The sequence below is a fragment of the Centroberyx affinis genome, unplaced genomic scaffold (genome assembly GCF_046629955.1).
Source record: "Centroberyx affinis isolate AG114_WGS23_722 - 3 ecotype Tasmania unplaced genomic scaffold, CSIRO-AGI_Caff_v1 ptg000772l_1, whole genome shotgun sequence".
Lineage (NCBI taxonomy): Eukaryota > Metazoa > Chordata > Actinopteri > Beryciformes > Berycidae > Centroberyx > Centroberyx affinis.
Genome location: NW_027279380.1, coordinates 289,925 through 307,297, shown reverse-complemented (window position 1 = coordinate 307,297; position 17,373 = coordinate 289,925). Strand labels below are relative to the sequence as shown.

The window sequence follows — 17,373 nt, the reverse complement described above, 5'->3', positions numbered from 1 at the left end:
TTTGCCCCTCCTCTGGAGATGAAAAGGCTGATTACCTTCACCTCTCAGGGGTGTACGCCACATGGCTGACAACATCATTGGAAAATAGACTGCTGAGCCCCTTTGGGCCCTATAACAGCTTACATTTAATGTGGGGGAAAAAATTCACACTAAAAAGGAGGTGACACCGCAGCCATGCTCTCATACTGTTGAATACATTATGAAGAAAACCACTTATTTCTCGTTGTTGGTTGCGGAGCGGTAATGGGCGAAAAGGATAAAATATTGCATAGGAAATGAGCTGGTTTGGGTGTTGTGGGAGTAAAGAGCGCCGTAGTTAAAAGTCCAAGGCCTAGTTCCAATAACGCAGATGGTTCTCAGTTACTAATGAATAGCTGCGTTACACTCTTAAACGTTCAGCAGCGTGCGTCTGGAGGAGGCCTCCCTACAGAAACAAAATAATACATCATCAGCTCAAGGATTCCTGCAATATTTTGGTGCTGCTGCTGTTGTTTTTGAGGCATTCAATTCAATTTGCAGCTCCTACCACGCACTCAAATTACCTGCTGAAGTGAAAGCTTCTACGTAAAAGCTTCTAAGTGATTCCAAAAAAAGGCTCATAGTCTTTGTTCAGGTCTGTACATAACAGTCCCTTCTCAAAAATGGCTATTAGTGATGATGGAGAAAGAGTTAAAGCTAATATTCGAAGCCATATTATTCTCATTAGGCCTCCGCAGTCTACAGTGCATCAGTGACGCATTTTGAGGTACAGTTTTGGTGTCATTTGATAAAAAATGTCAGTTCCTAAGTGCTGTCACTCTAATCCTGCGATGAATAAGCTGGAAGCCTCTGCATGACCTCTCTGTTCGTCAACAGCAACCACAATTTAGCGGCTGCGTGAACTCTATTTCAAAGGTTACCGAATTAACTTAAAATTACTTACAATGCTATTAAAATGCTGAGCTCTTTTGTTGTGGCTATAAATTAATTTAAAACCGCAGCGTTTTGAAATATTCTGAGACATGTCGCGGCAAATAAAAATAAAAAAAAGGAAAAAGAATAGGAGAAGTGGGGCTTTCTCAATGCTTTTGGCTTTGGCAAATGCTTGTCTTGAATGATGAGAAAAAGAAATTAGGCTTAACTGAAAACATATGGTATTCCACTGGAGAGGAAGCCTTCTTAAGAGGATCATGGCTGTGTAATAAATGGAGACAGGAAAAGGGCACGTGTGGCGGTTTGGGTGGATGAGGAGTTTTTCTAAGGCGAGATGGAGCCAAAGTCTTTTTTTTTTTAAAGGGGCAGTGGTGGCTCACTCAACCTCTCTTGATCGGGGCACTCAAAGCTGAAGTAGCAGAAGAACCCTCTGATATACACAGATACATGGACATTCACACACACACACACACACACACACACACACACACACACACTCACACACACGGACAGAGTCGTTCATGGGAGAGCCCTGGAGTGACAAAAGTGACTATGCTTTCTCACAATACCATATTACTTATTAGCCCTTTATGTCTGTAATTATCACTATTAGACGGGGTGTCCTTGTTGTACCCTGTGTAATTTTGTAATTATAATTAGGATTTCTTGATCTTGTCTCTGTGCTCTTCTTGATATGATTGCTGAAAATGAAATGTGTCGAAGTTTAATCACAGCGCCCCCGGATAGAGCGTCATACTGTGGGAGTCTTTTCATGTGGTATGCTGAGATGATCATATTTTGGAAAACAAAGAGTATGTTTCACAATTATTGGTTATCCTTAATTTCCTCCAAATCAAAAGCCCCAGCGGCAAAATTATGTGGAAAAACTTCCTCCTTGAATTCCAGCTCTGTTTGCTTTTTTCTTTAACCATAATTTTATATCCATTTAATTATGATCTTGACACATACAGTATATAGTATATACCAACATGACATTGAGAACTTGACAACAGTAAGGCAGGAACCAGGCTCTCCTTTGGGCTTTTAGCTTGCTGATGTCTAGTTTGTATGTGCTCTGTGCTATGGCATATGTCTGTACTGTAATCACAACAACAATCTTTTACAGATTGCCCATAATTAGAAAAGCTCCTCTCCAAACCAGCTCCATGTTAAGAGCATGATTGCAGCCAAATTGAGCAGTAATTTGTACGATGCGGACGTGGGTGCTGTGTGAGAGGTGAAGTCTGACAGAACAGCCCCCCCCCCCCCCTCTCTCTCTGTTGATGGTTTAATGTCACTTTTATCAGGTCTGTTTAGCTCGCCTCACTCGAACTAAGCATATGGACCATCAGATCAGAATGGAAGGAGAGCTTCTGTGTTGCATCACGGTGAAACAGGAATCAAGATCATTAAAAAAAAAACAGGGGGGAAAAAAAAGGAAGCACCAGTATACACATTTTCTGTCCTCAACAACCCCAGGAGACCCATCATGGATGCTAATGGAATCACTTGCCCCACCATTATACTTGGCACAAAAACTTAAACATCACCTGGCTGTCTGTGTATCGAGAACAGATGCACTAATTATTATTCCACAAAGCTTATCAAGGCCATGCTAGTGAGAGGTCCAATAAAGACAGTCTGTTCTCTTACTGTACCCCACACACACACACACACACCGCATGCACTCCCTGCTCTGATTTTTTACACACAGCAAATGCCTTTTCTGAACCTGAATGAGAGCTATGCTGCTTTACCACGGCCAATGAGCTTCCTCATACAGTCCGATCTACTGTATGCTTTTCACGTGGGCTTGAATTTTAAGTCTCTAAAAGAGGCTTCTTTGAGATTTCCTCAGGCACTTCCTCATCTTTTTATAGAAGTGGCTAATCGATTAATCAATAGAGGACACACTCTGAGGTCAGAAGAAAATGTCCCAGTTTAACTTTGTCATTATAAAAGGACATAAGCGTATTGTTTGTCCACCTTGTCAACAAACTAATCTGGGTAAATCTACAGATTCACATCAAATGATTTTTGAATACAAACATCAATAGGCCGCTCTGAGACAGTAAAATATGAGTTAACTCTTCCCTGGCATTCACTTGAGCAGACTTCATCTGCAAAACGGTATCAGCTTTTGTTTTCCAGACAGACTAATCACATTCATTAACCAACTATGCTCACAAAATCCGCCGATAATCGTAACTACAAGACCCAAACCCAGACATAACAAGAACTCTTCAAAATGAGGATTGGATTTTAACTACAGTGTATTACTCTGTCCCTTGGCTTCCTAATCCCATAAAAATATAACTTATCCCTATTCAAAGGACTTTGCCCAGACCTGTGCAATCCTGATAAGATCACAGCACTAAAAACTCTCAGAAGCTGTGAATTTACAGAGAAAAATGATAGTATGAAAGAAGAGCAAGAAACGGCAGGGTCGAAGTCTGCATCGTGTCAAATATAATACGAACAAGGCCTGGTGACAGAAGCTGTTCTCCAAGGGTAACATAATAAAGCGTTACTATATCTCTAAACATCATACTATACTTCCTTATTTTCTCTGTTTTAGATGCACATTACATTATTTTTCACTCCTCTAAAAGACTGCAAAACCCTTAGTGGAACACCAAAATATAAAAATTATGAACAAACCTCTCACATGGGTGGTTCTTGTGACAAAATATTTTCCACTCTTCAAGAGAGAGGGGAAAAAAAGAGTTTTTACAACCGAGCAGCTGATGGGTAATATCAGCAAAGGTGTGACAGAATGTCTCTTTTGCCGACCATAATTACTGCTGCCAATCCAGGGTGATTTTATAATTCCAAAATCCTGACACTTCACAAAGACTCTATAATTGCATTAGGCTGGCCTTTCACACTTCAAAGGTCTATTAATTATTTTTTCCTAGGATCTGTCCTGAAATATATCTCTGCTTTTTCCTGAAAGCCACCTCATGAGGAGATGTGGAATTTTTCATGAAAACATGAAAAACATCTTCTTTCTGCCCTCTGAAAACGTCCCAGAATAGAGCATTGATTTGGTGCTAAATACACACTGAAGCTGAAAGAATTTCAGAAATGGATTGAGAGAGGACAGTTTCAAGTCCAAGAGGCAGATTAAGGAGAGTAAAGGTCAGAAAAGGGACTTTCACCAGCAGTTTGAAGCACATTCTCATGAGCAGGAGGGAAAACAGATTTGCTTGGCACCAGTTTGGGCTCCTCTTACTGACACAACAACCCTCAAGTTCTTTGAAAGCGTAAATCTGCTTTAAAAGTGAATTCACATGAGTTATTCATATCAAAGTTCAATCATATTTTTTGTGAATATAAACAACCGGCTTGGAAAGCTAGACACCAGAGAGACCCAAGGCTCTAATCTGGATGTCATCATGAGACAAAACCTGGAGCTGCTCCATGGATAATGAATTTCTCTGTGGACTCATCGAATGCTTGAGGTTTCACATTCAAATGAACTTTATTTTACTGTACTGCTAACAGGTATGCAGCCTCCTCATCAAATCATCAGAACAAATACAACCATACCACCATAAAGTTAACACTGTGTCTGAAAAGTCAGTCTCCCATTCCTTTACAATGGAAGCTCCAGAGTTTCTCCTGTCAAGGCTTAAGCAGTTTAACTCCCATGTTAATATGACATATCACTGCTGCTGGGCAAAAAAAACATGTAACCGAAACTTTGCTGTTTTTCTTTTTCTTTCTTGAATTGAGAGTTTACATGGTCATGCACATAGTCATGTGTTGAGTGATTTTCATGACCCTTGGGCCATTTAAACCAGTTAAAATCTGTATTGCATAATTTTTTTTAAAAACACAAGGATGTCAATGAGAAAATGAGCATTACTTTGCTCATTCCTGGAAAGTCTACCGCTTGCAGATATGTGCTTTTACCTGTCAACAGCAATATGCAAATTCCGTTATACGGTGGATTTTACCCTTGAGGTGTTTGCGGACAAAGACTCAAAGCTTATTCTAATAATCATAGCATCCTCGCGCAGAACTGAGAGTTTAAAGACCTGAGTGTGGAGTAAAATGCTCCAGTATGCTGCCTTCTAGCCAACTGACAGCTTCAGATCTGCTCACTTAAGAAAATTGATGAGATCCATTGCCAAAATGGTGCCCTTGACAGACATTGAAATGATGGCAAGCGTTAAGTTTTATGTGATGTAGTTGACTCCAACATAACTGTACTAGAAGCTCTGATCAACTAGTCAACCCATATGGCATCCATAGAAACTGCTGACATCTCTCTCTCTCTATCCCACACACACACACACACACACACACAGATAGACACACTCAGTTATACACCCCGATTCCCTGAATGTCTCTTCCTTCAATGAAAGCAAGTCATTGTGCTGAAAGCTGTTTGTCCATAGAATTTCCAAGAAGCCTCCAAAATTGGAACTACTAAAACTAATCCAACAGAGAAAACACTCATTTATTTGGTTCAAAACTTCAGCAGCCTGATTGCTTTAGACAAACAAGTGCCACATAGTTGGGACTCGAGAGGAAGAGGGAGTGGCACAACAGCATTCAAACAAACAGACAAACACATAAAATATTTCTGGAAGATGCTAAAATCCCTGCAGAGCACCCAAAGCATGGGGCTTAAAGATTTACTGCAGGCCCCCTTATCTTTCATTACTGACGAGTGTGAAAGTGAAGCAAACATACTCTACTTTCTGCATTTCTGTTCTGATCCCAGTCCAACTCCATTAAACATTTGTGTTTCAGAGGATGCGTCAACTTCATTCTCAGAGCACTGCTTGGATTTGGAAGAAAAAAAAGGAAAAGAAAAAAAAAAAAAGAAGAAGGAAAACTGTCTCAGAAATTAAGTTCTTTAAGACCATCTCCCCCCTCTTCTGTTCTTAATAAGAGATCTGTTTCGTTTTGTTGTTTTTTCTCATAAAGCTGTGCAACGTATGAAAGCCCTGGAATGAAAGCCAGTACAATGGCATTATGGAACAAAGGCAGGAAGGAGATTGAGGGGAAAAACAGGGGGAAAATGGCATCATCTCTAAACTTAATGAAACAGCATCCTTTCATTTTTTCTAGTAATTATAATAAAGATGGAAAAACATAATAAACGTCTCCCTGCCCCCACCTGCTAACAGTAATTATAATAGACTCAACAATAAATGGTAAAGCAGCACAGAGCTGCATCTTGGGAATTCTCAGGGGTCTGTGGATTAGCTCGAAAAGCCTGAATGATTAAAATACACTAATTAAAATTTTGTGTTCCTTGGTAACTCGTCTTCCAGGGCCCCATGTGCTGGCAAAATGGGAATAAATGTGACAAAAGCAAATACTCTTTTGGACCTGAATAAATAAACAAGTCTAATCAACTTAGTGTTTTTACAGAGTGAGTTACATAAAAACTTCTTTGATGACCTTTCCTCACACTCGTACTCTGCCTCCACCGGGGCGACGGCAGGAATATTTTGACTACATTGTTTTCATCAAGGAAAACTTGCGAGACAGATTCAATGTCCTATCACACTGCTTTTGATTAAGCAGCACAATTCAGCCTCAGTGTGACTTCTAATTGTGATTTAGACCAATTTTGACATTAATGGACAAAATGACTGTGAGTTGCTCTCTGCCCCAGAAAGACATTCAAGCTGCTAAACCTGAAAAAACTTTCAGTGAGAGAATTATACAGTACAGCTGTTATTGTAGTCTACTGGCAACAATTAGGAATACTGCATCTACATAATGCAGAATAAAAAATGCATTACTGTTTTTGCATTTGATGTATTGTGTTATATGCTGTATGAATTCCTATACAATGCAAAATATTTACTATAGGTGCAACGGATAAAGCAAGTGCAAGCTTGTTGTAAACTGTGAGGTGAAGTTAATCTATAGTTAAAAGATCAGAGAGGGAGGGATCAAAGCACCTGAGGTTTCAGTTACAATCGCACAGCAGCCATGTAATCTAAACAGGAACCGATATCGCTCGTCTTACAGTTGTTAGGCAGTGCGCTGAAACGGAGAAAAAAAAATTATGTCAGAAAGATGTTGTGAAAATCTAATGTGTCAGTACCTTGGTGAGAAGCAGGCTTTTTAAAGAGGGGCTCTCCCCATGGGCTGCCTCTGGAGAGAGCGCATGCCGAATCCCCCTATATTATGCTGTCTTTGCAAATAATGTCAAACTGTTGTTTCCCGTCAGCAGGGACAATTTCGTGATATAAAACAGAAATCTTTCACCGTGATCTCTTCCTCCTCTGTAACATGGATGTGGCAAATCAATCCCTTGGTAACGCCGCTGAAAATCAAACGGGCACAAGGAAAATCAAAGTATTGACCACATGTTAGGCTACTGATGTCATGTGGCCTTGAGGGTACCAGCGGGCATCGACAAATAAACATGTTTCGACTCCATTAGAGAAAAATGTAATAAAAAAAAAAAACACACATGCCCACTTGCACGTACACATTAATGTATGAAGCATACTTCCATGTGACTGGAGGGGTTGCTCTTTGCAATAACCAATAATCTTCTGTATATTCCTCCCTGTGTAACGCTGCATAAAGAAGAAGAAGACGTCATGGCTCTGGATCTGTCAGTCAGTTAGGGGTTTGGCTGTTGTGGCCCCGGTCTGGTCACTGGGACTTGGCCCCTTTCTGCCAAGGAGTCAAAATACAGCTGTGCTTCAAAAAGGCTGTAATCCCTGCCGGTATTACCGAAGAGGCTAAAAAGATTCAAAAAGCCTGCTTACAAATTTAATTACCTTTGCAGTTAACCAGAGCTTAGCAGCCAATGACCTGATATTTCCACTGAAGACTAGCTAAGGGGGGATGGATTGGAGACGGACGTGCCGAGTGGGCCGCGGAGACTGGCAAGCGTGGCAATGCAGGGCGGCTCACAGGCATCCGGTGGGCATACTCAGTGCCAGCCAGGGCGACAACAGCACACACGTGGCCCTATCTTCTGTTGGAGTGCAAATTAGATACAGTTGATTAAAATATTGAGTCATTTCACAGCCACTGTTGGGGGAATAAAGGGAGCGTGGGTACTGGAAATGCACTGTGGTGTGTGTGTGTGTGTGTGTGTGTGTGTGTGTGTGTGTGTGTCTGTGTGTGCGTGTGTCTGTCTGTGTTTGCCTCTGTGTGTGTGAGACAGAAAGTGAGAGAGACAGAAGGGGGGGGGGGGGGGGGGGGGGAGAGAGAAAGAGCGAGCTCTGCTAAATTTGAACAATGAACACATATCTCATATATAGATTCCCTTTATCACACATGCCCTTGCCCAAAGGACAACTTTGAAACACATATACTTGTAATAGCGGAGCATTCTCTGCAATCAATCAGCTCACTTCACAACAGTATAACAAGTGTTTGTGAAAGCAGTGTGCAGCGCTGTATACTTGTGTACATGAACAGCATGTTCCTCAATCCACCCCCCTTTCGCTATAGTACAAAAACGCCTGAGCTCTTTGTTCACCAAAAAAAGTGAATATGACTTGTGGTATAAAAACTTCTGCCTCGCTGCAATTTAACAAAAGAAAATGAACACTTTCGGGTTGCCCCGGTAACCTAATTGCATCAGAACACTGCACACAGGAGCCAAAGTAACTGAATTTTGATGAAAAGGCGGTGATAATTTACGGCATTGAGAAATTAGTTGCCGTGGCGACGCGTTAATTACATCTCAAATTAACAATGCAAGTGTAGTGAAATTAAATATAAATCATATTTTCTGCATAAATTACAGGGGTTGATTAGTGCGGGCGCCAGGAGAGAGAGGTTGAGATTCCAAGGGCCTGTCATATCCCCCTCCTCCCTCTCTCTCTCTTTCTCTCCGTCAGTCTCTCTCTCTCTCCCCCTCCCTCCCTCTCTCCCTCCCCCTGTTCCTCAATGCCGCCCCCCTCATTCTGGCTGGTTCCTCTAAAGACAGGGACTGGATTACACCAGAGGACACAGCTCAGCCATAGCTTAGCATGTTTGCATTTTTACAATAAATAAATAAATACGGGGCAAATATTGTCTGGTCTGGCAGACAGAGTATGCGCGTGCATGTGTGTGTGTGTGTGCGTGTGTTAGGTATACTATACGTATATGGTTGTGCAATTGTAATTGTGTGACAATATGAGACTGAGTGAAAGCATGATGAGTGGCGGTGGTTCTATGTGTGTGTGTGTGTGTGTGTGTGTGTGTGTGCTGGGGGGGGGGTTAGCCTACCTTGCAGTTTTCAGCCTTTCAAATCCACTTTAGACTCTCTTCTCTCATGCTCTATAAGAGAAGAACTTTCAGGAACTCTCTGATCCATCTGAGCTACATATTATCTCTGTAAGTGCTGCATAATGCATTTATAAGTGCCACGTAAAGATCTATTATCGGCCACCCCGTCTCATTAACACAATGCTCAATGTGCACTAATGTTCAGATTTTCATCATTGAAATCATAGGCTTTCAAATCTCAAAGGGTGTGCAAAGTGTGTATATATATGTTTCCAACGCAACATGGCTACACTAAGCAGTTTGTGTCTGAACATGCAATATGTCTGTGTGTGTGTGTGGGTACGAGTATGTGTGCCTGTGTGTGTTAAACTGTGTATTTATCTGAGGTGTGTGTAGGTCTGTCTGAGAAAGAGAGAACAGGGAAGAGAGAAAGCGCAGCAGAGAGAGAAAGTGAGTCTCTCCTCCCCGCGATTCCTCATGTGGCCCAACTTCCCTTTAAGCATCACAAACAAGCCTCAGGAGTGATGTCAGGGAGGGGAGGGGAGGGGAGGGGGGGCGCGCTGAACTGGGAGAGAAAGCTGAGCACAAACACAACAGCAACAGGAACCAACTTGAGCCATCTAAATTATTCATACGCCAGATGGATACGTTTCCCCGGGATTTCACACTAAAACGCAGCTATACAGCTTCCCCACGCGTTACCCTGTCTATCCAACGGACGGTGCCAGGAATCAAGATAACTATCACTTTATCTAAATCGTTTCATGTCTGATTCGTATCAACTTTGAAGAGTGGAAGCCCCTCGACACCGTGATCTTACGTTTGTTCTTTTCCACAGGCGCAATGAAGGAGGAACATGCTCTCTTTCCTCTATCTTCAAAGACGTAGGCACTGCTATGACCTTGTCTGAAGGATATTATACAAATCAGACAGTCCTCAGAGACTCATGTCATGTATATCACTGACTACACCTCACCCACTTGATGTGCGCTTGTAGGCAACCCAAAGGTGCCGGGCTTTAAAAGAAAAAAAAAATTATCTTTATAAAACTATAGTAGTATTTTGTACCACCGTGCCAGTGCTACTCCTCATCTAATTCCATCGTTGACATGATACTTTAATGTATAATAGGTTGACTTGAAATGGAAAACCTCTCAGTTCAAGATGCTGTTCGTTCTTGCGCAGTAGTTGCTCCTATCTCACAGCACAGTGAAATCAGTATTTAGTAACACGAACGACTCTCTCACTCTCCCAACTAGACACGACGTCACACACCATGTGATGTTGTGGAATGTTTCAATAACAATGAATAGGAGACAAACTATGTGGTACTGTCACACTCTTTCACCTTTTCCATTTTTCCAATTCATGGTCAATGTAGTTCTGTCTCTGGTTTGTCATGAATCAAAATCTCTTCAAATTGTATAGGTTAAACAGAGAGATTTTTTGTAAATATTCAAACCGCAGACAACATGACATGAAACAGGCACAAGAGAACTGGATCAGAAACTAAATGACAACAAAACTAGTAACATCTATAAAATAAAAGTGAGACTATAGTGTGTAATCATTTATAGGGGTGTAAGATGCACTCTTCCTTCTTCGTCTCAAACTAAGAGACACTTATTCAGATCCAACTGTCCCGGGGCGTAAAAACAACAAATTTCACAACTGGTTTCTGAGGTATTCCACCTTTAAAATGTGGTATTACTATAATTGTTTAGGAGGATTTAAGAAAGTGTAATTATGTTTTGCACATTATTAAGACAACATACTTTCGAGTATTCATGCTTAACTTGTGCTTAACCGCTTAACTCGAGCACATTTATTTATGTTTATCAAATAACATTAACTGCGCTGGGCTTCAGTTACTGAGGAAGGGGTGTAATATTACACCAAGCCTCCCTCGTCTTTATCTCTCAAAATCTAGACTTAATGGATTTCAATGTTTGTCCAAAATTTCTGTTTGGCAATAATTCACTCATGCAACCCTGACACGAACCACAATAGATGGGTGTAAATAGTTTAATGCCCAAGCTCACCAAAGGGGGGATTATCTTTTTGTACACTCCCATGAGAAAAATTTTCCTAACTTCTTTCACAACACAAGCTTGGATTCAAGGGTATTTGTAACCAGTTTCAGTAGTTAACAGTAGCAAGTTATGATAGTGGTAATAAGAAACTAATATAGTAATAACTAGTAATAAGAAACTAGTCTATGTAACCATTCACAAAGAAGAACTGTGATTGTAATGATTCAGCTTACTCATGCAATGAACGCAGTCAAAAATATAGAAATGTTATGGTTTCAGATGAAGTATTCAGTGTGAATACTGTCCTGCATAACTGTCCTGCCTCAATTCATACAAAGTAACTTCCTGTGCTGGGACAAGGAGGTTGGTATGACCTCAGTCCCTGGGGTGCTCCTCTGCCGTACTCATCCATTTGTGAATGAAGATGACGACTTTTAAAAGGACAAGGCATCATTAAGAGAATAAGTAGCCTTTCCCGTGGTCTTTTTGCACCACCTCCCCTCTGGAAGTAATTCCAATGCATTTATACAGAGCGGAAAGTGCTTGAGAGTGGGAGGGGCTGCGGTTTAATGGTCCAATAATGTCTTAGCCAAAGCACAGTTGTCCTCCCAAGATGGTGCAAAAAAGTAACGCACTGAGACGGACCAGTTTGACAATTTAAGAGGCAGTTAAGGCGGAGTGATTAAAAAAAGGGATGCACTGTATTGGCCCATATTGAGTAAAATACAGCTCTATAAGATGATGGAATGTAGTGGCCAGAATGGATGCACTCCCAATACAAATGAATGAATTCAGGCAAAATATCATGTGTCTATGTGAGATGGTAAAATGACATTTATTTACCTGGCCTATCGTATGGGAAAGAAATGAGAAAAGGCCAATAAAAACAAGTTAGAGTCCTCAGTATCAGGCTTTAAAGGATGCCATTGTCGTCTCTCATCATCTGTCTTTCTCCTTTGTTCCCTCTCTCGCTCCTTCTCTCACCTTTCACATTAGTGTCACTCACAAAGTGCCACAACGTCTGGCAACCATAGCAGGCCTCCCAGGCATCTCAGCACCCATCATCCTACGCTTATGCCACAGGCAGATGGGGCTGCAGGTGTGGCCCACCCAGCGCCACATGGGCCATATCAAAAACCTGCCTCCGTTTACCTGGCACAGGAAATTGGCTCCCACAACCTTCCATTTTGGATCAATAAGCCTGACAGAGCAGTGAGTCAGAAATAAAACCACTTTCATATGTGGTGTAGTTCTCCTAAATGTCATATAGCCTACTGTAGGAAAAAAAAGGCAAGACCTTCCCAACAAGTTTAAATAAACCCCACAGGATAATGCTGGCTCTCCTGGGGGAACCAAAAGCTCATGGCTTTGAAACAGGAGGGAGGGTATTTTCAGGGGGCTGCGCAGCATGGGAGATCCTGCATGTCTCACAGCTGAGCTTGTTTTATTGAAAGGCTGTTTGAAAGGCCCTGAACCCGAGACATCAGTGGTCATGTTTGTTTGGCTTAAAGAGGAGCAGCATTAAAAAAGCATTACTAAAAAGAGCAGTTCAAATAGTAAGAGTAGAGGGGAGAACATGAGATGGTTTAGTGTCCATGGCAACTTGGCAACATAGCATTTGCAAAATTTGTAGAAACGGTTAAAATGGCCTCTATATAGCCTACTATTACAACCTACTAGAGATGTGCACAGTACAAGCACAGCTTGACTAACTGCTCCGTGCACATAAGTACCAAAACCAGCATTATTAGCAGGTAATGGAGTCAGAGGAAGAGAGAGGGCCTTTGTGAATTTGACACTCCCATTAGGCCCCTACTGGAAAGCACAGTATTTGATCAGGAGAGGTGAATTGAGCAAAAATGAACTGAAACTAGATCCCACATGACTTATTTTCCTGTTGGCTCTCAGCTTTAGGTGTCACTCAGACTTAATAAAGCTCTCAGATTTTCATTTTATCACAGAAAATAGACTGTGCAAAAATAAAATCACTCGGTTTTGCCTTAATGGAGCAAAGTAATGGAGAGGTGAAACTGACACAACACATTTTGTCCATAGTAATACTATCAAAATGAAAGCATATTCACTTCTGGAGTTTTCCGGGAATCAATTCAAACTGAATATTGGCCTTTTTCTCAGACTTTATTTCATAATGGTTCCAACAAATACAGCACTTTGGCAATAGACTGTCACCTCGGGTGATACCAACATAGCTATTTCACCCTATAGAGTTACAGTATTCTCTAGCCCACACCGAAGCTCCTCCACCAGCCTATAACTCTTATTTTATTTCCGCACTTTAGACATTAGAGGTACATTACACCCATCCCAGTAGATAGGATGAGTCCACTTTTACACCCAGGTGTTACATTGCAAGGTTAGGTCATTTGGATGGCTGTGACCTTTGATGGCTCCATCTTCAATGAAAATGATCTGGTGATCTCCACATTGACATGCACACAGATGCCCTTGTGCTGTACATTCACACTATGGAGATAAGGCCGGAGCCATTCACTGGGGAGACATTATGGAAATATTCATTTGGGAATTAGGAATGATAATTAGAAAGTAAGGCCACATTTCCCTCTCTTATATATGGTGTGGTCTGCATGGTTCCACATAGACTGGACTGAAAATCAGTCATTACGAGAACAAGATTCTCCTGCTGTGGAGAACATGGCTGGTATGTTTATCATTCCAGTCTTCTTTAGAGAATGCTTTGCTTTTAAAGAAGTAATTAGATCAAGTAAAGTGAGAGGAAAAATCCAACATCGAGTCCCAAGTGTTCTGCTATGCTATTAATTATTCTGAGGAAGACAGATGTTAAATTGTGTATGCCCATCAGCACTAAGACTTTCTGAAGATTTATCATTCATGTAAATCATGAATAAAATATTTCCTTGTTGAGAGAAAATGCTACATCTGTTTGGTGCATCATTTACTCCCTCCTGCAAGAAAATAAGCACACAAATCTGACCCGTCAAAGCCTGTATTAGACCAGGAGTGGACACAGTGTAGTGTGCATTTTACAGGGTGAAACTGACAGGTTGGATGATGTGTATTCTATTATATGCATCACTCTGGAAAAAATATTTTCTCTTTTCTACAAAGTATACATTGTTTCACTACTGTGCTCTACTACTGCACAATATAAATGATGCTGTACAAGCTTAAAAATAACATCAAGTTGCTAACTTATTTCCTTCAAAAAAAGCAACATCAAATTAAATGCATTCCAGGATGTGAAGTACACATGTGCTTCTACTTTCCCCAGATGTATGAATAAATAAGTAAAAACAGTCAAGCGAGTGTGGGAGTGTCATGGGGATCATGGACGAGGCAATGGTGGTGGCGGAGGTCGAGCCACAAGCCACTGGGACGGTAGCGTCTCCAATCGCCCCTGGCGACCATCACGTTGCCATGCTCCGGAACAGACAGGCCCGCTCGCACAACAGATGGAACTAATGATGCGAAACAAAAGAGATCATTTCACCGTGGTCCTCTAGGAAGCCACAAAGAGACGCTTGGAAGTTTGAATGATAGGACCAGGGGACTCACATGGGGTTAGATATGGGTAGCCTTTTTTTCCTGGAGGTGCTCAGATGAATAGGAAAAAAGGCCTTTGATGTTTCTTACAGAAAGCGGCGTGTTAAAAAGGCAAGTATGAAAAGTACGAGAAATGGTAATCAACCTTCAAGCTCCGCTGAGGATCCCCACTAGAGATGGGTTTTGTTTCTGATTTTATGGACTTTGGGGTTCCTGATAAATATCCAGTCATATATGGGTCATCAGACCTCTGATGTAAGATTCTCATGGATGAAAAGTGATGACCAGGACAGCTGTATAAGTTCAAGAACATTTAGTTCTGTCAGAGTTTTGGCAAAAAGCCCCTCTTCTATCTATAAATATTTTAACACTGTATAGTTATTAAGTATAATTAAATTGAAAAAAAAAACCCACTTAAACAGCCAAACCTGTTTTTCCATTCCCTAAACTATTCTGTTTCAGGCGCTGAAACTGTAACAACGGTCATGCACTCTGCACAAATGCCTACATTTGAATAAGAATATAAGAATAATCAATTATTCATTGAGGCTCCAGATGTCAGATCATCAAATCAGACTTGGTTCAGTTTGATCACAAGGCTTCACTATATAATCTATCACATTACGCAGAATGACTAGGTAAGAAAAAAACAAATTCACATCACCAAGTCTGAGGCAAATTTATACAAGATATTTAAATCGAAACAGACTGGTGAGCAGGGGTATAAAACGTCTTAAAAAGCAAAACTACGTACGTGTACTTTCCATTTTTACACCGTGTTGGATAACAGTTCTAAACAAACTGCTGTGTCCTGAACTGACAAAAACAAATCAAATTTGAGCCGAGGACATTTGCATATCCTGAGGGACAGGATTAGATTTAGAGGTCATTTCTTAAGAGCGAGTCCTCAGTAGGCGCCAATGTAATGTTTCTATGTCAAGTACATTCAATTGAAGCCTATATGAGGCCGGTCTGTTTTCCAAGTCAGAGAGCCAGAGAGAGGGAGCACGGCTCTCCAAGTATGTGAACTGAGAGAAGCCAAACACCTTGGGATGGGATTTACCCAGGATGGAGCTGAGCGGAGCCCAATCCATGCCCATCCGCACATGGAGCGGATCACTGGGAAAAGTTCAGCTCCGATGCTGACACAAACAGCAGAGCAAGGCCTGTATTAGAGTCAGGTTAGCAAAGATAACGCTATCAGCCCGATCCCCATGGGCACCAAATGCCGGGCCTTGCTGGCAAATAAAGCTACAGTGTCTTGACTCCTTGGCACATTAGCTCTGATTACAATGACCTTCATTATATCAGCTACCCTTATTACAACACGTAGAACGCGTCTCTCCCCTGGGCAAAGCACAGTGGGGGAAAGAGTAAGGGAAAGCGGTGAGATTCTCTGGTAAGGTTTGAGCTGCACTGTGCAAACCAGAGCACAGGCCAGCGTTGTACTGTACAATTAGCACCTGTGAAAATACTCACAATACTCACAACTGCTGACTAGTCACTTCACCTGTGTATGGGCATCTGCCCAAGTTCAGATTTGACTAACAGCATTTTAAAAAATAGTCTTTTGGTTGACAAGGTATAGTACTCCACAACGCTCCAAGGTAACAGTAATTGAAATATGAGCATCTGAACTTTTCTGAAATGCAATGACGACAGTTAACAAATCTGGATTGTTTTAGAAGCAGTGATTAGATATAATTAAATAGACGAAAGATATTAAAACTGTCATGAGCAATATTTTCTATACTGCAGGTTTACACAGCAAATACAACTCATTGTACCTTTAATTTCATCTTGATTCTTAGTTCCTTGTTAGAACAGCATATCCAGGCGGAAACATGAATATTGCGCTTCAGTGAAATTGTTGAGGGATTTACTACAAATCATTATTGTTTAACATGTTTTACCTTTTCACACTTCCCTCAGAAAGGCTGGAGGAAGAGGATCTACTCTCTCACCAGAGGGTGTGGACACCGCAGCCCTACTTAATATGTAACAATGTTGTTAACCTCAATTTCCTGCCCAGTCTGCCCCTCCACAGGCCGCATTGTTAGCCTGAGCGAGCCTGCGCTCTTGGCAGGCGTTGCGGCCGTGGCGGTGACTCTCATTCAGCCTGACCACCCTGCGTGCGGGGGGATTCTCTCCCACAGCCCCGCTCATCCTTCCTTCAGGCCGCCTGCTGTGCGTGTCACCCTCCCTCTTTGCTGGCAGGTGACTCAAAATAACAGACGTTGCCCTGAGAGAGCTGCTCCTTCGCATTCACTTAGCGCTGCCAACACGCCCCAGCGCAGGATGAGCTGAACTATGGGGGTTCTGAGGACCATCCCTGCAGCCAGCAGGGGGGCGCTATGTTTGTTTTTGTGCTGAGGTACAGAGGGGGGGGTGTGCAAATCAGCTTGTTTTGGATTAAGAACAAATCAAGAGATTTTAAGCATTACTAGAAGCGCCTCAATGGCAAGTTGAAAACAAGAACACCTGTAGGAGGCTAGGATAACAACCAGTGAGAAACTCGTGAGATACAATATCACTCTTAGCCTCTCATTCATATATTGGACAAAGTATAATTGCTGAGGAAGAATAGAGGATACAATAGCAATATAGCCAAGAGTGCACTTAACAGAATCAGAGTTTAAGCCATGTTGATCCCCTATGACAGTATGTTAAAAAA

The 17,373-nt window shown here is 41.6% G+C and overlaps 1 long non-coding RNA gene across 1 annotated transcript in view; it reads right to left on the bottom strand.

Moving 5' to 3' along the window:
• LOC139644676 (uncharacterized) overlaps positions 1 to 17,373 on the bottom strand; it is a 76,464-nt gene that overhangs the window by 24,873 nt on the left and 34,218 nt on the right. The window lies entirely within an intron of this gene.